Here is a 21,788-nt window from a genome sequence, read left to right as displayed (position 1 = left end):
GTGCAAATCAAGCGGGCTGCTTTATCTTGGATGGTGTCGAGCTTCTTGAGTGTTGTTGGAGCTGCACTCATCCAGGCAAGTGGAGAGTATCCCATCAAACTCCTGACTTGTGCCTTGTAGATGGTGGAAAGGCTTTGTGGAGTCAGGAGGTGAGTCACTCGCCGCAGAATACCAAGCCTCTGACCTGCTCTCGTAGCCACAGTATTTATATGCTGGTCCAGTTAAGTTTCTGGTCAATGGTGACCCCCAGGATGTTGATGGTGGGGATTCGGCGATGGTAATGCCGTTGAATGTCAAGGGGAGGTGGTTAGACTCTCTCTTGTTGGAGATGGTCATTGCCTGGCACTTGTCTGGCGCGAATGCTACTTGCCACTTATGAGCCCAAGCCTGGATGTTGTCCAGGTCTTGCTGCATGCGGGCTCGGACTGCTTCATTATTTGAGGGGTTGCGAATGGAACTGAACACTGTGCAGTCATCAGCGAACATCCCCATTTCTGACCTTATGATGGAGGGAAGCTCATTGATGAAGCAGCTGAAGATGGTTGGGCCGAGGACACTGCCCTGAGGAACTCCTGCAGCAATGTCCTGGGGCTGAGATGATCGGCCTCCAACAACCACTACCATCTTCCTTTGTGCTAGGTATGACTCCAGCCACTGGAGAGTTTTCCCCCTGATTCCCATTGACTTCAATTTTACTCGGGCTCCTTGGTGCCACACCCGGTCAAATGCTGCCTTGATGTCAAGGGCAGTCACTCTCACCTCACCTCTGGAATTCAGCTATTTTGTCCATGTTTGGACCAAGGCTGTAATGAGGTCTGGAGCCAAGTGGTCCTGGCGGAACCCAAACTGAGCATCGGTGAGCAGGTTATTGGTGAGTAAGTGCCGCTTGATAGCACTGTCGACGACACCTTCCATCACTTTGCTGATGATTGAGAGTAGACTGATGGGGTGGTAATTGGCCGGATTGGATTTGTCCTGCTTTTTGTGGACAGGACATACCTGGGCAATTTTCCACATTGTCGGGTAGATGCCAGTGTTGTAGCTGTACAGGAACAGCTTGGCTAGAGGCGCAGCTAGTTCTGGAGCACAAGTCTTCAGCACTACAGCTGGGATGTTGTCGGGGCCCATAGCCTTTGCTGTATCCAGTGCACTCAGCCGTTTCTTGATATCACGTGGAGTGAATCGAATTGGCCGAAGACTGGCTTCCGTGATGGTGGGGATATCAGGCTGAGATGGATCATCCACTCGGCACTTCTGGCTGAAGATGGTTGCAAACGCTTCAGCCTTGTCAAGGTAGATAAATCTCCGGGACCTGATGAAATGTATCCCAGGACGTTATGGGAGGTTAGGGAGGAAATTGCGGGTCCCCTAGCAGAGATATTTGAATCATCGCCAGCTACAGGTGAGGTGCCTGAAGATTGGAGGGTAGCAAATGTTGTGCCTTTGTTTAAGAAGGGCGGCAGGGAAAAGCCTGGGAACTACAGACCGGTGAGCCTGACATCTGTCGTGGGTATATAGTTGCATCGGTCTTTACCAAGGAAGAAGATGCTGCCAGAGTCTCAGTAAAACAAGATATATTTAAGATACTGAATGGGCTAAAAATTGAGAAAGAGGTACTCGAAAGCTTAGATGTACTTAATGCAGATAAATCACCTGGTCCGGATGGGATGCATCCGAGGTTGCTGAGGGAAGTAAGGGTGGAAATTGTGGAGGTACTGGCCATAATCTTCCAATCATCCTTAGATACAGGGGTGGTGCCAGAGGACTGGAGAATTGCAAATGTTACACCCTTGTTCAAAAAAGGGTGAAAGGATAAACCCAGCAACTATAGGCCAGTCAGTTTAACCTCGGTGGTGGGGAAACTTTTGGAAACGATAACCTGGGACAGAATTAACAGATACTTGGACGAGGGTGGATTGATTAGGGAAAGCCAGCACGGATTTGCTAAAGGCAAATTATGTTTAACCAACTTGATAGAGTTTTTTGACGAGGAACAGAGAGGGTTGATGAGGGCAATGCAGCTGATGTGGTGAATATGGATTTTCAAAAATCGTTTGATAAAGTGCCGCACGATAGGCTTATTATCAAGATTGCGGCCCATGGAATAAAAGGGGGCAGTATCAACATGGATACAGAATTGGCTAAGGGACAGGAAACAGAGAGTAGTGGTGAACGGTTGTTTTTCGGACTGGAGGGAGGTACAGTGGTGTTCCCCAGGGGTCGGTGCTGGGACCACAGCTTTTCGTGATATATATTAATGACTTGGACTTGGGAGTACAGGTCACAATTTCAAAATTTGCAGATGACACAAAACTTGGAAGTGTAGTGAACAGTGAGGAGGATAGTGCTAGACTTCAAGAGGATATAGACAGGCTGGTGGAATGGGCGGACACATGGCAGATGAAATTTAATGCAGAAAAATTCGACTTGATGCATCTCGGTAGGAAAAATGAGGAGAGGCAATATAAACCAGAGGGCACAACTCTAAAAGGGGTACAGGAACAGAGAGATCTGGGGGTATATGGTGCATAAATCATTGAAGATGACAGGGCAGGTTGAGAAAGCGGTTAAAAAAGCATACAGGGTCCTGAGCTTTATAAATAGAGGCATAGAGTACAAAAGCAAGGGAGTCATGATGAACCTTTATAAAAAACTGGTTCGGCCACAACTGGAGCATTGTGTCCAGTTCTGGGCACCGCACTTTAGGAAGGATGTGAAGGCTTTAGAGAGGGTGCAGAGGAGATTTACTAGAATGCTTCCAGGGATGAGGGACTTAAATTACGTGGATAGACTGGAGAAGCTGGGATTGTTCTCCTTGGAACAGAGGTGGTTGAGAGGAGATTTGATAGAGGTATTCAAAATCATGAAGGGTCTAGACAGAGCAGATAGAGAGAAACTGTTCCCATTGGCAGAAGGTCAAGAACCAGAGGACATAGATTTAAGGTGATTGGCAAAAGAACCAAAGGTGATATGAGGGAAAACTTTTTTACACAGCGAGTGGTTAGGATCTGGAATGCACTGCCCAAGGGGGTGGTGGAGGCAGATTCAATCATGACCTTCAAAAGGGAACTGGAGAAGTACTTGAAACGAAAAAATGTGCAGGGCGATGGGACAGTGGGACTAGCTGGGTTTCTCATGCATAGAGCCGGCGCGGACTCGATGGGCCGAATGGCCTCCTTCCGTGCTGTAACCTTCTTTGATTCAATGATTCACAGAAAGAAGCCATTCGGCCCATCACACCTGTGCTAGCTCTTTGAAGGAGCTCTCCGCTTAGCCCCATTCCCCTTTTAAATTTTTCTATTGCATTTCTATTTTAAAAAGTATTATGGATTCTGCTTCCCCCAATATTTCTGGTTGGGCATTCCATGACCGAACAATCCTCAGCATAAAAAAAATTCTCCAAATCTTTCCCTTTGCCCTTTTGGTGATCTTAAATTCATACGGACTCACTGACCTGTGGAAATAGATTTTCCCGATTTACCTTATCTAAACCCCTCATCATTTTAAACACCTCCATCAGTCCTTCCCTTAGCTGTATTTGTTCTAATCGAGACACCCCACGTTTCTCAAGTCTCCTCCTTTGGAACACAGCTCTGAATCTACACACTAGTGCTTTGTTTATCAGAGTTCCACAGCTTTTTTGATACAAAAATATGCCAGTAAACTAACCACATAATTCCAGGAAAAGATCACAAGGCAGATACCGATAACCAAAGCGCATCCACCCAGAGTAAACCAGTACTCAATTTTCGTTTCAATACTTATCCAATCCGCCACTCCCAGGGGCAGTGCATTCCAGATCCTAACCACTCGCTGTGTAAAAAAGATTTCCCTCATATCACCTTTGGTTCTTTTGCCAATCACCTTCAATCTTTGCCCTCTGGTTCTTGACCTTCTGCCAATGGGAACAGATTATATCCACTCTGTCTCGATCATTCATGATTTTGAACACCTCTATCAAATCTCCTCTCAACCATCTCTGTTCCAAGGAGAACAACCCCAGCTTCTCCAGTCTATCCCAGTAATTTAAGTCCCTCATCCCTGGAATCATTCTTGTAAATCTCCTTTGCATCCTCTCTAATTTTCGTTTCAAGTACTTATCCAGTTCCCTTTTGAAGCTCATCACAGCACCTGCATGTATGTGTTATTTAAAATATGTGAGCAGTTCTTGAGAATTCAGATGGCAGGGAATGTCTGGACAGGGGCCTCAACAAGGCAATCGGCAAACTTGGCCTGTTGCCATTTTGGAGAATAACTGGCATTTGTGCAACTGAAAATCTGACAGAAGCAATTTGCAGAAAGAACCAAAACAACCAGCCTTACATGGAAGACCGGAATGTGAGCATAAGTGGGAGGAGCACGGGCTGGAGGAACCTATAGCCAAAACAGAATCAGAGAACAGGATTGGGGTGGATTAAAAGGAACAAAAAACGATGGAACAACAACAACAACCTGCATTTATTTAGCGCCTTTAATTTAGTCCCAAGGTGCTTCACAGGAGCGTTGTCAGACAAGCATTGACACCAAGCCATTAGGACAGGTGATCAAAAGCTTGGTCAAAGAAGGAGAGTGTCGGAGAGGTTTAAGGAGGGAATTCCAGAGCTTTGGACCCAGGCAGCTCTAGCCAACAATGGTGGGGCGAAGGAAGTGAGGGATGCACAAGAGGCCAGAGTTGGAGAAACACAGAATCCTCAGAGGGTTGTAGTGCTGGAGGAGGTTAAAGAGATAGGGAGGGGCGAGGACATGGAGGGATTTGAACATGAGGATTAGAATTTTAAAATGGAGGTGTTGCTGGGCCGGGAGCCAATGTTGGTCAGCGAGCACAGGGGTGGTCGCTGAATGGGACTCGGTGCGAGGTTAAGATACAGAAATCTGAATCAAAAGTCCAAAACCCTGGAAATGCATAGCAGTTAAATCAGAGTCTGAAAGAGGAAGATAAACTAACATTTTGGGTGAGATTTTTCATCAGAACTTGGATTCCAAACTGATTTACCAAAATAATTACAAAGACTGGATTTGAGTACGTTTTAATATCTTTCCTTTTTTCAAAGGTGAGTCTTCCTCAATTTATCAGATTTTTCTTCCCTTGCTTGTTCCTGCACCACAAACCTGCCCCAAACAGAAGGGAAGCTAACCTTCCCCCCACCTCCCTCTCAAGCCTTCACCCGTGTTTGCTCTGAGACTGGCTACGGAGCGGTGCCCCAGACGGTGATAAGAACATAAGAACATAAGAAATTGGAGCAGGAGTAGGCCAATCGGCCCCTCGAGCCTGCTCCGCCATTCAATAAGATCATGGCTGATCTGATCCCAACCACAAATCTAAAGAACACAAGAAGTCGGAGCAGGACCCGGCCACACAGCCCCTGGGCCCTCTCCGCCACCCACAGGGCATTGACCGATCCGAACTCAGCTTCATGTCCAATTTCCTGCCCGCTCCCCATAACCCCTAATTCCCTTTACTTCTAGGAAACTGTCTATTTCTGTTTTAAATTTATCTAATGATGTAGCTTCCACAGATTCCTGGGGCAGCAAATTCCACAGACCTACCACCCTCTGAGTGAAGAAGTTTCTCCTCATCTCAGTTTTGAAAGAGCAGCCCCTTATTCAAAGATTATGCCCCCTAGTTCTAGTTTCACCCATCTTTGGGAACATCCTTACTGCATCCACCCGATCAAGACCCTTCACAATCTTATATGTTTCAATAAGATCGCCTCTCATTCTTCTGAACTCCAATGAGTAGAGTCCCAATCTACTCAACCTCTCCTCATATGTCCGCCCCCTCATCCCCGGGATTAACCGAGTGAACCTTCTTTGTACTGCCTCGAGAGCAAGTATGTCTTTTCTTAAGTATGGAGACCAAAACTGTATGCACTATTCCAGGTGCGGTCTCACCAATACCTTATATAACTGCAGCAATACCTCCCTGTTTTTATATTCTATCCCCCTAGCAATAAAAGCCAACATTCCGTTGGCTTTCTTGATCACCTGCTGCACCTGCATACCAACTTTTTGATTTTCTTGCACTAGGACCCCCAGATCCCTTTGTACTGCAGTACTTTCCAGTCTCTCGCCATTAAGAAAATAACTTGCTCTCTGATTTTTCCTGCCAAAGTGCATAACCTCACATTTTCCAATATTATATTGCATCTGCCAAATCTCCGCCCACTCACCCAGCCTGTCTATATCCCCTTGCAGGTTTTTTATGTCCTCCTCACTCTCTACTTTCCCTCCCATCTTTGTATCATCTGCAAATTTTGATGTGTTGCACTCGGTCCCCTCCTCCAAATCGTTAATATAGATTGTAAAGAGTTGGGGACCCAGCACCGACCCCTGTGGAACACCACTGGTTACTGGTTGCCAGTCCGAAAATGAACCATTTATCCCAACTCTCTGCTTCCTGTTCGATAACCAATCCTCCACCCATGCCAGAATATTACCCCCAATCCCGTGATTTTTTATCTTAAGTAATAATCTTTTATGTGGCACCTTGTCGAATGCCTTCTGGAAGTCTAAATACACTATGTCCACTGGTTCCCCTTTATCCACCCTATACGTTATATCCTCAAAGAACTCAAGCAAATTTGTCAGACATGACTTCCCCTTCATAAAGCCATGCTGACTTTGTCCTATTAAATTATGCTTATCTAAATGTTCCGTTACTGTCTCCTTAATAATAGACTCCAAAATTTTACCCACCACAGATGTTAAGCTAACTGGCCTATAATTTCCAGCCTTCTGCCTACTACCCTTTTTAAATAACGGTGTTACATTAGCAGTTTTCCAATCTGCCGGGACCTCTCCTGAGTCCAGGGAATTTTGGAAAACTATCACCAAAGCATCCACAATCCCTACTGCCACTTCCCTCAAGACCCTAGGATGGAAGCCATCAGGTCCAGGGGATTTATCCGCTTTGAGTCCCATTATTTTACTGAGTACCATCTCCTGAGTGATTTTAATCGTATTTTGCTCCTCCCCCCCCCGAGAGTCCCCTGTTTGTCCAGTGTTGGGATATTCTTAGTGTCCTCTACTGTAAAGACTGAAACAAAATATTTGTTCAGCATTTTTGCCATCTCCATGTTTCCCACCATTAATTTCCCGGTCTCATCCTCTAAGGGACCTACGTTTGCCTTAGCCACCCTTTTTCTTTTTATATAACTGTAGAAACTCTTGCTATCTGTTTTTATATTTTTTGCTAATTTCTTTTCATAATCTAACTTCCGTTTCTTAATCAATCCTTTAGTTACTTTTTGCTGTCTTTTGAAGAATTCCCAATCTTCTATCCTCCCACTAAGTTTGGCTACCTTATATGTCCTTGTTTTTAGTCGGATACGATCCTTGATTTCTTTACTTAGCCACGGATGGCTGTCATTTCTTTTACACCCTTTTTTCCTCAGTGGAATATATTTATTTTGAAAGTTGTAAAATAACTCCCTCAATGAACACCACTGCTCATGTACCGTCTTACCCTTTAATCTATTTTCCCAGTCCACTTTAATCAATTCCGCTCTCATACCATCATAGTCTCCTTTATTCAAGCTCAGTACGCTTGTTTGAGAATCAACCTTCTCACCCTCTAATTGGATTTGGAATTCAACCATGTTGTGGTCGCTCGTTCCAAGGGGATCCTTAACGAGGACATTATTAATTAATCCTGACTCATTACACAGGACCAGGTCCAAGGTTGCCTGCCCCCTTGTAGGATCAGTTACATACTGCTCAAGAAATCCATCCCTGATGCACTCAATGAACTCGTCCTCAAGGCTGCTCTGCCCAATTTGATTTGTCCAGTTAATATGATAATTAAAATCCCCCATAATTATGGCTGTTCCCTTATTACATGCCCCGACTATTTCCTAATTAATACTTCTTCCAGCAGAGATGCAACTATTAGGAGGCCTATATACTACGCCCACTAATGTTTTTTTTCCCCTTATTATTCCTTATCTCCACCCAAACTGTTTCATTATCTTGATGCTTTGTCCCAATATCATTTCTCTGTATTACAGTGATTCCTTCCTTTATTAACATAGCCACCCCACCTCCCCTTCCTTCCTGCCTGTCCTTCCTGATTGTTAAATACCCTGGCATATTTAATTCCCAGACGTTGTCACCCTGCAGCCATGTTTCTGTAATGGCCACAAGATCATACCCACACGTAGTTATTTGTGCCGTTAACTCGTCCATTTTATTACGAATGCTACGTGCATTCAGATAAAGAACTTTCAAATCTGTTTTGTGACGCTTAGTTCCTGCTTTTTCCTTTTTTAACACTTTACCTATTACTCCATACTTTCTGTCCCTTCCTGTTACGCTTTCCTCTCTCTCCCTGCTCAGGTTCCCAATCCCCTGCCACTTTAGTTTAAACCCTCCCCAACAGCACGAGCAAACACTCCTCCTAGGACAGCGGTCCCGGCCCTGCCCAGGTGCAGACCATCCGGTTTGTACTGGTCCCACCTCCCCCAGAACCGTTTCCAGTGTCCCAGGAATTTGAATCCCTCCCCCTTGCACCATTCCTCTAGCCACGTATTCATTTGAAATATCCTCCTATTTCTACTCTGACTAGTACGTGGCACTGGCAGCAATCCTGAGATTACTACCTTTGAGGTCCTATTTTTTAATTTACCTTCTAACTCCCTATATTCTGCTTTTAGGACCTCATCTCCTTTTTTACCTATATCGTTGGTGCCTATGTGCACCACGACAGCTGGCTGTTCGCCCTCCCCCTCCAAAATGTTCTGTAGCCGCTCCGAGACATCCTTGATCCTTGCACCAGGGAGGCAACACACCATCCTGGAGTCTCGGTTGCGGCCGCAGAAACGCCTGTCTATTCCCCTTACAATTGAGTCCCCTATCACTATAGCTCTGCCACTCTTTTTCCTCCCAGCCTGTGCAGCAGAGCTACCCGTGGTGCCAGGAAGTTGGCTGCTGCTGCCTTCCCCTGATAAGTCATCCCCCCCAACAGCATCCAAAGTGGCATATCTGTTTGAGAGGGGGATGGCCACAGGGGACCCCTGCACTACCTGCCTGCATCTCTTACTCTTCCTGGTGGTCACCCATTCACTTCCTGCCTGTATACCCTTTACCTGCTGTGTGACCAACTCGCTAAACGTGCTATCCACGAGTTTCTCTGCATCGCGGATGCTCCACAGTGAGTCCACCCGCAGCTCCAGCTCCGAGATACGATCGGTCAGTAGCTGCAGGTGGACACACTTCCCGCACACATGGTCGGCAGGGACACTGGTATTGTCCATGACTTCCCACATCTTGCAGGAGGAGCATATCACGGGTGCGAGGTCTGCTGCCATGACTTGCCTTAGCTTAGTTACCCCTTTTAAATTACGTTGAAATTAGAAAATGTTAACTATACTAGGGACCTAGGTTCACTAAAAAAAAACACTATCTGCTATAAAACCTGCAGATCTTGCCTTTCTTATTACTTTACTTACAGTAAAATGGTAGAAATACTCACCTGAACCTACTCACCAATCAGCTGCCTCCCCTGTGCCGCGTCACTTTCTGACTGGCGACGTCACCCCGAACTGCCGCTGGTCTCAGAGTCTCGCTCTCAGAGTTAGCTCTGGTCTCGCTCTCTCCGCGCTGTTTATATCCCCGCTCTGGTCTCGCTCTCTCCGCACTGTTTATATCCCCGCTCTGGTCTCGCTCTCTCCGCGCTGTTTATATCTCCGCTCTGGTCCCGCTCTCTCCGCGCTGTTTATATCCCCGCTCTGGTCTCGCTCTCTCCGCGCTGTTTATATCCCCGCTCTGGTCTCGCTCTCTCCCGCCGCTCACCGACTGAACTCCCGCTCTCTCCGCGCTGTTTATATCTCCGCTCTGGTCTCGCTCTCTCCGCGCTGTTTATATCCCCGCTCTGGTCTCGCTCTCTCCACGCTGTTTATATCCCCGCTCTGGTCTCGCTCTCTCCGCGCTGTTTATATCCCCGCTCTGGTCTCGCTCTCTCCCCGCTGTTTATATCCCCGCTCTGGTCTCGCTCTCTCCGCACTGTTTATATCCCCGCTCTGGTCTCGCTCTCTCCGCGCTGTTTATATCCCCGCTCTGGTCTCGCTCTCTCCGCGCTGTTTATATCCCCACTCTGGTCTCGCTCTCTCTGCGCTGTTTATATCCCCGCTCTGGTCTCGCTCTCTCCGCGCTGTTTATATCCCCGCTCTGGTCTCGCTCTCTCCCGCCGCTCACCGACTGAACTCCCGCTCTCTCCGCGCTGTTTATATCCCCGCTCTGGTCTCGCTCTCTCCGTGCTGTTTATATCTCTGCTCTGGTCTCGCTCTCTCCCGCCGCTCACCGACTGAACTCTCGCTCTCTCCGCGCTGTTTTTATCCCCGCTCTGGTCTCGCTCTTTACCGCCGCTCACCGACTGGACTCTCGCTCTCTCCGCGCTGTTTTTATCCCCGCTCTGGTCTCGCTCTTTACCGCTGCTCACCGACTGAACTCTCGCTCTCTCCGCGCTGTTTTTATCCCCGCTCTGGTCTCGCTCTCTCCCGCCGCTCACCGCTCTCAGGTCCACTACCGCTCTGCAGGAAAAGCAAGGCAAAGCAGCACCTCCTTCCCCCACTTCACCAAACTCCCACACTTACCGAACTCTCAGCACACTGTGCTGTCCTCACACCGTGCTGTCCGCACTGACAGGCCCCTGTATTTCTACAGTTGAGACTCAGATGAGTCAGGCCTGCCCCACCTTCAGGGACCAATTGAATCTAGCTAACCAATTAACTTGCTACAGCAGCTCTCTACTGAAGCCTGACAGAAACTTAGAAATTTAAACTTTTAAATTGACCTTAAACAGTTGAAGCAATATGCACTAGATTTAAAGAGATTAACCCTTCAACTCCCACACTTACCGAACTCTCAGCACACTCTGTTGTCCTCACACCGTGCTGTCCGCTCCCTTTCCTTTCATGGGCAAACATCTGATTTCTGCTTGGTGCCTCTGCACGAGAGGTCAGAGACTCAACTTGTGGAGGTCAAAAGATCATTACAGATGAGGACGGTCATTCAGCCCATCTTAATTTATCCATCCAGCGAAGCCCACTGGTGCCCCGATTGCGGCATCCATTCGTTTCTTAAATGATTCCAGGTCTTTCACCTCCACTACTCTATCTGGGAGTCCATTCCAACTGTTGACTGCTCTTAGTGTGCAGAAGGACATCCTGGTATGCGAGAAGGTATGTCTGATATAATCTGTAAAGAGCTCCACATTCTTCCATGCTTTAATCACTTGGGGTAAAGCTACCAACTGGCACTCGCATGTGGTGGGGGCAGGGAAAGAGCGGCCAGCAGCAGTCATGCCTTGGGCCAGGAGAGAGAAACTGAGGTCTGGGCGATGAGACTCCAGTAGGCCTCACTGTCCAATTTCCCACCTTTTTCAGGTGTTATCCCGCCCAATTTTGGGCAGAATAATAGAGGGAAATCCAGCCCCAAATGTCTTGCTTTCAATTAAAAGTCATCTTTCTCCCTCACTTCTGTCTTGTGACATGGTTGCATTGGTTATAAAGATTTTCAATCAATTTTCATGACCAGCAGAGCAAGCTTCACAACTCAAACCATGGTCCCAGCTGTCCTGATCTCTGCCTCCCTGTCCAGTTTTGGACTTGGCAAATGGCGGTGAGCTACTTACATTTGGGCTTCTGAAGGTGATGGCATTCACATGGACATCTCCTGAAATCTTGAGCGTGTCCACTCTACTGAGGAGCAGCCTGTGGTTGTATTAAAGGAAATGCTGACCATTCACAGAAACCTTTGGAAGAAAGAAAAGCAATCAAATTACTTATGAAAGCACAAGTTATCAGTCCTCCATCTTGGAGTTTTACATAGAATTACACAGCACAGAAACAGGCTATTCGGCCCAAATGGCTACACTGGTGTTTATGCTCCACACGAGCCTCCTCCCACCTTACTTCATCTCACCCTATCCTCCTATCCTTCTATTCCTTTCTCCCTCATGTGTTTATCCAGCTTCCCCTTAAATCCATCTCTGTTATTCACCTCAACTACTCCATGTGGTAGCGAGTTTCACATTCTCACCGCTCTCTGAGTAAAGAAGTTACTCCTGAATTCCCGATTGGATTCATTCGTTGAATCTGCCTCCCGGCCCCCACTCCCCTCCCCTCCACACCTTCCCTTCCCGTACTGGACTTAAATTCAGTTCCCGAGATTCATGATTAAAGCAAAATCAATTTGTACTGAGATGTAGCGTTTCTGACAAAATGTTTATACATATCTCACAGGTACTGCCCACACCACCTGACACAATGGCACTGTCTCTTTATCCAGGGCCCCATTTACAAGCCATGGTTTGCTTGAGATCTACCTTCAGCAATGCTGTGACGAACAACACGTTGGAGCAATGGAATATGGGTCTGGGCCTGTGATCACCTGGACAGTGAGCTCTTGATTTCAGTCATGTAGGGCAGGCACTTGCCCACAGGAAGAGGGGAACATATTTGTAGGCCTAATAGTTCTACTTTTCAAGGAATCCGTTCACATGGAGTCAATTAGTCCCTCTTCATACCTGAAAACAGTAACTGCGCACGTTAACGATCAGTTCAAAGTATAAGCCGCAGGGGATGGGCATTTGGTTCTTCCTCTCTTCACTTCCCCAATATTCGCGCTCCAACGTGTTGCAGACAACGATGTTACCTTCATCGTAACGCAGGTTAAAGTGAAAGGCGACGTCGGAACGGGGCTTCTCATAGAGTCATAGAGTCATAGAGTTATACAGCACGGATAGAGGCCCTTCGGCCCATCGTGTCCGCGCCGGCCATCAGCCCTGTCTACTCTAATCCCATATTCCAGCATTTGGTCCGTAGCCTTGTATGCTATGGCATTTCAAGTGCTCATCCAAATGCTTCTTGAATGTTGTGAGGGTTCCTGCCTCCACAACCCTCACAGCTACGACACTGAAAATCCACCGCAAACCTACGGGACAAGGACAAATTCGGTCAGTTAGCTTCCTTGAAGGGTGCATGCTGCTCCGAACATAGATCATCACTGCAACACCAGATTGTTGTTGTGTTATTAATTAGGGGGTCCCTGGGAGAATGCCCCAGGTGTTGTACTATTATTGATAGTGGGTCCCTGGGAGCGTGCTATTATTTGAAGGGGGCCCCTATTGTATACGATTATTTGTAGTGGGTCCCTGGGTGTGTGCTAATATTTGCAGGAGGTCCCTCAATGGAGAAGACTTTGATAAGCACAGCGTGAGATGTTGATGTCTTTTTTTAAATTTATATTTCTTTCTTTCATTATATTTTAGTGGGGGAGGTGGTCCAATTTCCATTTTGGGAATTTTTTGGACAACTGACTGTAACACTGGCCCACATTTGGACAGGCTGTGCCCCTCGCTCCTAATAGAATCATAGAATGGTTACAGAACGGAAGAAGGCCATTTAGCCCATTGAGTCCGTGCTGGCTCTCTGCAAGAGCAATCCAGCTAGTCCCACTCCCCCATCCTATCCCCTTAGCCCTGCTAATGATTCCCTTCAAATACTTATCCAATTCCCATTTGAAGGCCATGATTGAATCTGCCTCCACCACCCCCTCAGGCAGTGCATTCCAGATCCTAACCACTCACTACGTCAAAAAAAGTTTTTCCTCATGTCGCCTTTGGTTCTTTTGCCAATTACCTTAAATCTATGTCCTCTGGTTCTCAATCCTTCCGCCAATGGGAACAGTTTCTCTCTATCTATTCTGTCCAGACCCTTCATGATTTTGAACACCTCTATCAAATCTCCTCACAACCTTCTCTGCTCCAATCCCAGCTTCTCCAGTCTATCCACGTAACCAAAGTCCCTCATCCCTGGAATCATTCCAATAAATCTCTTCTGCACCCTCTCTAAGGCCTTCACATCCTTCCTAAAGTGCGGTGCCCAGACCTGGACACAATACTCCAGTTGTGGTCGAACCAGTGTTTTATAAAGATTCATCGTAACCTCCTTGCTTTTGTTCTCTATGCCTCGTATTTATAAAGCCCAGGATCCCGTATACTTTCTTAACCGCTTTCTCAACCTGCTTTGCCACCTCCAACAATTTGTGCACATAAACCCCCAGATCTCTCTGTTTCTGCACCCTGTTAGAATTGTACCCTTTAATTTATATTGCCTCTCCTTGTTCTTCCTACCAAAATGTATCACCACACTTTTCTGCGTTAAATTTCATCTGCCATGTGTCTGCCCATTCCATCAGCCTGTCTAGGTCCCCTTGAAGTCTATCACCATCCTCCCCTCACTGTTCACTACCCTTCCAAGTTTTGTGTCATCTGCAAATCCCAGCACTGACCCCCGGGGAACACCACTGTACCCTCCATTCAGAAAAACAACCGTTCACCACTACTCTCTGTTCCCTGTTACTTAGCCAATTTCGTATCCATGCTGCAACTGCCCCTTTTATTCCATGGGCTTCGATGACAAGCTTATTATGTGGCACTTTATCAAACTCCTTTTGGAAGTCCATATACACTACATCAACCGCACTGCCCTCATCAACCCTCTCTGTTACCTCATCAAAAAACTCTATTAAGTTACTTAAACAATATTTCCTTTAACAAATCTGTGCTGGCTTTCCTTAATTAATCCACACTTGTCCAAGTGACTGTTAATTTTGTCCCAGATTATCATTTCTAAAAGTTTCTCCACTGCCGAGGTTAAACTGACTGGCCTGTAGTTGCTGGGTTTACCCTTACACCCTTTTTGAGCAGAGCTTGGGTGCGTTGGGTTAAGGGCTGTAACAGACCCCAGAGCAGCTCAAGTCGTACTATTCCCACCGGAACTTTTGCAGCATGGAATAAAGATTCAAAAATCTTGAGAATGAACAACAGGAAATGTTACATTTCATTCCTGTTTTTCATCTCCACAAGTCTCAGTATTTTTTGATTCACTCAGATCTAAATCCTTTAAAGCCATTTTATAATATAATTTCACAGTGGACCATTTGGATGTGGGATTGAACCTGGTGAGTCAACCAGTACGAGAAAGGTGAAGGGCGGGGAAGAGACTTCCTTTGTAAGGGACTAACTTAACAATCCCACCAGGCCCAGCCACTGCAACTTTGCAACAGTGGGTATCACCCACATAAAGAGACCAAAGGGACCGGTCCCATGCAGATAGATCACTGGTCCTCCAGCTGGGGTGTGGACATTTGAGGAGGCTGCCAGCTAATAACAAGACAACATCATTTTATCTGGTTTGTGCAAAACCAACTTCACATTCACACGGAAATTCTTGCAGACAGTTGTGAGTCGAGATAATCATCTTGTATTATATAACTGTACAACAACAACTTGTATTTATACAATGCCTTTAACATAGTAAAATGTCACAAGGCGCTTCACATGAGCGTATCAGACAGAATTTGACACCAAATAGAGGTGTTAGGACAGGTGACCAAAAGCTTGGTCAAAGAGGTAGGTTTTAATGAGCATCTTAAAGGAGGAGAGAGAGGTAGAGAGGCAGAGGGAATTCCAGAGCTTAGGGCCTAGGCAGCTGAAGGCATGGCCCCCAATGGAGAGACGAAGGAAATCGGGGATTCACAAGAAGCCAGAGTTGGAGGAACGCAGAGATCTCGGAGGGTCGTAGGGCTGGAGCTTTCTTGATTTTGAGTCATGGCAGGGTTACCTCTCAGCATGTCCTGGCACCTGTCCTTGAATTATCACCATCTTCCCGTCTTGCAGTCCACCAAATATAGCCCCAGTGAAAGGGATAATCTGAAAGAAAGGGTAAACAGAGTTAGAAGAATACTCAATGCCCCATTTTCTTCCCCATGATTCTGTGGCTGCGGAATTCTCACACAGAAGCAGAAATGGCCCCCTCCCCTCAAGACTCCCCTTCCCAGTGTACCCCCATCCCGCTCCCCCCACCGTAACATTTTTGTTTAAAAATGGCAGTTATTTTTAGCTGGCGAAACACCATAGTCCAAACCTGTGGCGAGATGAGGACGGCTGTAACTCCATAAAAACTGCTGGTTATGTAAACTCATCAAGAGACGGTCACTCCCAGCCCCCTCGTTGCCAAAAAACTTCAATAAAACAGCAATAAAAAGCATCGTCCATGGATTTGTGTTCAGGTGGAACTCTCCGTATTTCAGCTTTAGCAACAGAAGCCCCCTCCCCCACCAAAAAAAAACCCATCAATATGACCAAAGACATTGGGATAATATAACAGATGGGGAGATGGAGGTCTTAACGGCTCAAAATACTAAATAAATTATATGGGGTTTTGACAGGCAAGATTATGTAATGAGACGTGTAAATTGGACATGAGGAAGTGACTGAGGATATAAGCTAGAAACAGGAAAATTATACCACCAAATGGGGTCTAAGGTTATCGCCCTTGGTGATTGTGGGTGAATTTCAGGAATCCGAACAGAAGGGTTTAGGGAAGAGATGTTTGAGAACATCCACGAGTAAGATAAATCACCTGGGCATGATTCACCCAAATATATCAATCTGGTATCAATATCCATTCTAGTGAAAGTCAGGAAAGTGTAGTTAAGAACAGTTAATTGATAGCTTTCTCTTGGAGATGGCTGTGTCCTTGCCTATACTGAACAATGAGAAAGTTGCATTTGATAAGCCTGGCCACTACCCGAGACACCAGGACAATGCTGGGGGAGATAAACAAAGACCTCCAGACACCCCTGATATTTTAAAAACCTGAAAGCGCAGGAATGGCTTGTATTTGATGTCACGTGTGGCATGATGTTGGGATCACTTGTGCATAAATGTGATATGTTGCAATTAAGGCAACTAGTATGCAAAATGCATGAAGAAGATGCACTGAAGAATGGGTCTCAGGCATGCTCAGTTACTTGATAATACCACCACATGAAATGGTAAATGTGGTTCAGGTGAGTGAGAACATATACTGTATCACTACTGATTTAATTTGATTAATCAAGGCACTCGCACATGGTCCATAGAGAAACCAACTTTGTAATGAAACAATCAGGATAGGGTTAAACACACTAGTATCGAGCCAAGCTGTTCCAGTACAGCTACAACACTGGCATCGACTCGACAATGTGGAAAATTGCTCAGGTATGTCCTGTCCACAAAAGCAGGACAAATCCAATTACCGCCCCATCAGTCTACTCTCAATCATCAACAATGCGATGGAAGGTGTCGTCGACAGTGCTATCAAGCGGCACTTACTCACCAATAACCTGCTCACCGATGCTCAGTTTGGGTTCCGCCAGGACCACTCGGCTCCAGACCTCATTACAGCCTTGATCCAAACATGGACAAAAGAGCTGAATTCCAGAGGTGAGGTGAGAGTGACTGCCCTTGACATCAAGGCAGCATTTGACCGAGTGTGGCACCAAGGAGCCCTAGTAAAATTGAAGTCAATGGGAATCAAGGGGAAAACTCTCCAGTGGCTGGAGTCATACCTAGCACAAAGGAAGATGGTAGTGGTTGTTGGTCGCCAATCATCTCAGCCCCAGGACATTGCTGCAGGAGTTCCTCAAGGCAGTGACCGAGGCCCAACCATCTTCAGCTGTTTCATCAATGACCTTCCCTCAATCATAAGGTCAGAAATGGGGATGTTCGCTGATGATTGCACAGTGTTCAGTTCCATTCGCAATCCCTCAGATCATGAATAAGCCCGAGCCCGCATGCAGCAAGACCTGGACAATATCCAGGCTTGGGCTCATAAGTGGCAAGTAACATTCGCGCCAGAAAAGTGCCAGGCAATGACCATCTCCAACAAGAGAGAGTCTAACCACCTCCCCGCGACATTCAACGACATTACCATTGCCGAATCCCCCACCATCAACATCCTGGGGGTCACCATTGACCAGAAACTTTACTCGACCAGCCATATAAATACTGTGGCCACAAGAGCAGGTCAGAGGCTTGGTATTCTGCGGCGAGTGACTCACCTCCTGACTCACCAAAGACTTTCCACCATCTACAAGGCACAAGTCAGGAGTGCGATGGATACTCTCCACTTGCCTGGATGAGTGCAGCTCCAACAACACTCAAGAAGCTCGACATCATCCAGGACAAAGCAGCCCGCTTGATTGGCACCCCATCCACCACCCTAAACATTCACTCCCTTCACCACCGGCGCACTGTGGCTGCAGTGTGTACCATCCACAGGATGCACTGCAGCAACTCGCCAAGGCTTCTTCGACAGCATCTCCCAGCCCCGCGACCTCTACCACCTAGAAGGACAAGAGCAGCAGGTACATGGGTTCAACATCACCTCCAAGTCACACACCATCCCGACTTGGAAATATATCGGCCATTCCTTCATTGTCGCTGGGTCAAAACCCTGGAACTCCCTTCCTAACAGCACTGTGGGAGAACCTTCACCACACGGACTGCAGCGGTACAAGAAGGCGGCTCACCACCACCTTCTCAAGGGCAATCTGGGATGAGGAATAAATGCCGGCCTCGCCAGTGACGCCCACATCCCATGAATGAATAAAAAAAAAGAGGGATGTCAATTGAAGAAGAGAAAGATATAAAATTGGAATTTCCAATTTAGAGTGAACACTAAAAATTGAAATTTATATTATCCACAATATGAATAACAGTAAAAGAGTACTGGAGGAACTTTTAAGTCCAGGGGATGATTGTTTTGAACCTTGTTTCCAACCAATGGATAGAAATCTGGGTGGTTTCTGGATTGAATAACTAGAATAACTGGATACATTTTAGTAGGAAGGGGTACAGCAACAGAGAGATCTGGGGTTATATATGCCTGAGAGAGGGTGCAGAAGAGATTTCCTTTATTGATTCCAGAGATGAGGGGCTTTAATTACATGGGTAGACTGGAGAAGCTGGGGTTGTTCTCCTTGGAACAGAGACGGTTGCAAGGCGGTTTGATAGAGGTATTCAAAATCATGAAGGGTCTAGTCAGAGTCGATAGAGAGAAACTGTTCCCATTGGCGGAAGGTTCAAGAAGCAGAGGACATAGATTTAAGGTGATTGGCAAAAGAACCAAAGGTGACATGAGGATAAACCCTTTTACACAGCGAGTGGTTAGGAGCTGGAATGCACTGCCCGAGGGGGTGGTGGAGGCAGATTCAATCATGGTCTTCAAAAGGGAATTAGATAAGTACATGAAAGGAAAAGATTTGCAGGGCTATGGGGAAAGGGCGGGGGAGTGGGACTAGCTGGATTACTCTTGCATAGAGCCGGCATGGACTCGATGGGCTGAATGGACTCCTTCCGTTCTGTAACCTTTCTATAATTCCTAGGATGAGGGTTGTCCAATGAAGAGAGGTTGAGTAGAATGGGCCTATACTCTCTGGAGTTTAGAAGAATGAGAGGTGATCTCATTGAAACATATAAGATTATGAGGGGGCTTGACAGGGTCAATGCTGAGAGATTGTTCCCCCTGGCTAGAGATTCTAGAATAAGGGGCATAGTCTCAGAACAAGGAGTTGCCCATTTAAGACGGAGATGAAGAGAAATTTCTCCTCTCAGAGCGTTATGAACCTTTGTAATTCTTTGCCCAAAGAGCGGCGGAGGCTGAGTCATTGAATATATTCAAGGCTGAGTTGGACAAATATTTGATCAGCAAGGGAGCCAAAGGATATGGGGAAAGGGTGGCAAAGTGGATTTGAGGCCAGAATCAAATCAGCCATTATCTTATTGAATGGCGGAGCAGGCTCGAAGGGCCAAATAGCCTACTCCTGCTCCTATTTCTTATGTTCTTATGATCCCGTATGTTTTTTTAACCGCTTTCTCAACCTGTCCTGCCACTTTTGTGTACATATACCGCCAGGTCTCTCTGTTCCTGCACCCCTTTTAGAATTGTACCATTTAGTTTATATTGCCTCTCCTCATTCTTCCTGCCAAAATGTATCATTTTGCACTTCTCTCCGTTAACTTTCATCTGCCATGTGTTCGCCCATCCCACCAGCCTGTCTATATCCTCTTGACGTCTATCACTATCCTCCTCACTGTTCACTACACTTTCAAGTTTTGTGTCATCTGCAAATTTTGAAATTGTGACCTGTACACCCAAGTCCAAGTTATTAATATAGATCAAATGCAGTAAAAAGCAATGTTTCAGTTTGGACTATGGACTTAATTAGGAGGCAGTCCAATCAGAGAGCTGTAGCTGATAAGAAACTCAGCAACGGACAAAACAAGTTGTCTATGTTCGCTCCAGCCTTGAAGAGGGACCCGCCTTAGAAACACCTTAGATATGGAAAATTAGGGAATGTGAATAAGATTAGAAAGTTAGAGCGGATCTATGGCTACAAGGACAGGCACATGAGGGCTGAATGAGGTAATGTAGAAACATGCAAATTGTCAAGTAGCAGGATGCTGCTGCTCTGCAAGAAACGCTGGGACCAACACCCAGTCTCTGTCCCCCACTGGAGCCCCAATCCCCCCAACCCCTAGTCTCCCTCTCACCACTAGTCTCCCTCTCTCCACCATTCTCCCCGGTCTCCCTCACTCTCCCAGTCTCTCCCTCTGTCCCAAACTCTCTCCCCCCAGTCTCTCCCTCTCTCTCCCTCTCTCCCCCAACCTCCACTCTCCACCAGTTCCCCACCCCCCCCCACTACCGAACTGCCATGCATTCGTTCAAAAGGGCGGCAAGAATGAATATGAGTGAGACTATTTGCCGGGAAAAAATGATCAAACAAGCAAATGACTTTCGCAATCATGGTCAGTCACCGGGGGACATCTGCTGGGGCTGGGACCAGGTACATACCGGGCTGTAGATGGGCTGTTGCTCAGACCCTTGCGAGAAAGCCATGCTGCTGGATCTCCGGCTGCCTGTGCGTGCTGCGATCAGAAAGCTCTAGGAGTTGCAGCGATGTTGTTTGAGACTGAAATTCACCTCTTTCCCAATTTAACCGCAGGAACTGACACGTCAAGAGAGCTGACTCCTCCTCAACACAGAAACGAAACTCTGCTTCTGATCCAAAACATCACCAAAGCTTCACAAGGACACAACAGGCCTGTCAAACCACACATCAACGCAGTCAATTTTAAATGTTTTAAATTTATCATGTGACTGATAATCTTTTTATCTCCTCTTGTTAAGGACCATCATTAATTTTCACTCATCACAAAAGAAACACAAAATAACATAGAAATCATAGAAGTTTACAACAACAACTTGCATTTATATAGCGTCTTTAATGCAGTAAAATGTCCCGAGGCACAACACAGAAGGAGGCCATTCGGCCCTTCATGCCTGTTCTGGCCCTCCGAAAGAGCTCTCCACCATTCTTCCCCATAGCCTTTAAAATACATTTGTTGTCAAATATTTATCCCCTTCCCTTTTAAAAGCAATAATTTGCTGTGGCAGGGCATCTAACTGTGTCAAGTTGCCGAAAGTGGGAGCTGATAATGGCGCAGCGAGGGAAATGGGGCGTCTGCGGCCTGAGTGAACAGGGCAAGCAACTGGGTACCTCCTTAACCAATTAGATTGAAGGATTCTGAAATTAACAGCGCATGGACTGAGAAGGAAGTGCAGCAGAGCACAGAGTGAACACCTCAGAGTTTGGTAAGTGTGGGAATTCGGTGAAGTGGGGGAAGGACGTGCTGCTTTGCCTCGCTTTTCTGAACTTTTTCCGCAGAGCGGCAGTGGACCTGAGCAGCAGAAGACTGAGATTGGGGAATAAAGGCAGCAGCAGACCTGCAACAAGAGAAAACTACTGTGCGACATCACAGGTGAGGCAGGAGAGACCGAGAGGTGAGCACAATATAAAAGGAGAGACCGAGAGCAGTAGGAGAGTCTGAGAGTCTAAGGCAAGTCATGTCAGCAGAGCTCGCACCCGTGATATGCTCCTCCTGCACTATGTGGGAAGTC

The 21,788-nt window shown here is 46.6% G+C and overlaps 1 pseudogene; it reads right to left on the bottom strand.

The window, feature by feature from the left end:
• Window positions 1-4,176: 4,176 nt before the first annotated feature.
• LOC137319608 (galectin-5-like) lies at window positions 4,177-20,880 on the bottom strand (annotated as a pseudogene).
• Between the last annotated feature and the right edge of the window lie 908 nt (window positions 20,881-21,788).

The sequence above is a fragment of the Heptranchias perlo genome, unplaced genomic scaffold (assembly GCF_035084215.1).
Source record: "Heptranchias perlo isolate sHepPer1 unplaced genomic scaffold, sHepPer1.hap1 HAP1_SCAFFOLD_88, whole genome shotgun sequence".
Classification (NCBI taxonomy): Eukaryota; Metazoa; Chordata; class Chondrichthyes; order Hexanchiformes; family Hexanchidae; genus Heptranchias; species Heptranchias perlo.
Note: the sequence above shows the minus strand (reverse complement) of the source record. Positions and strands in the feature narration are given on the sequence as shown.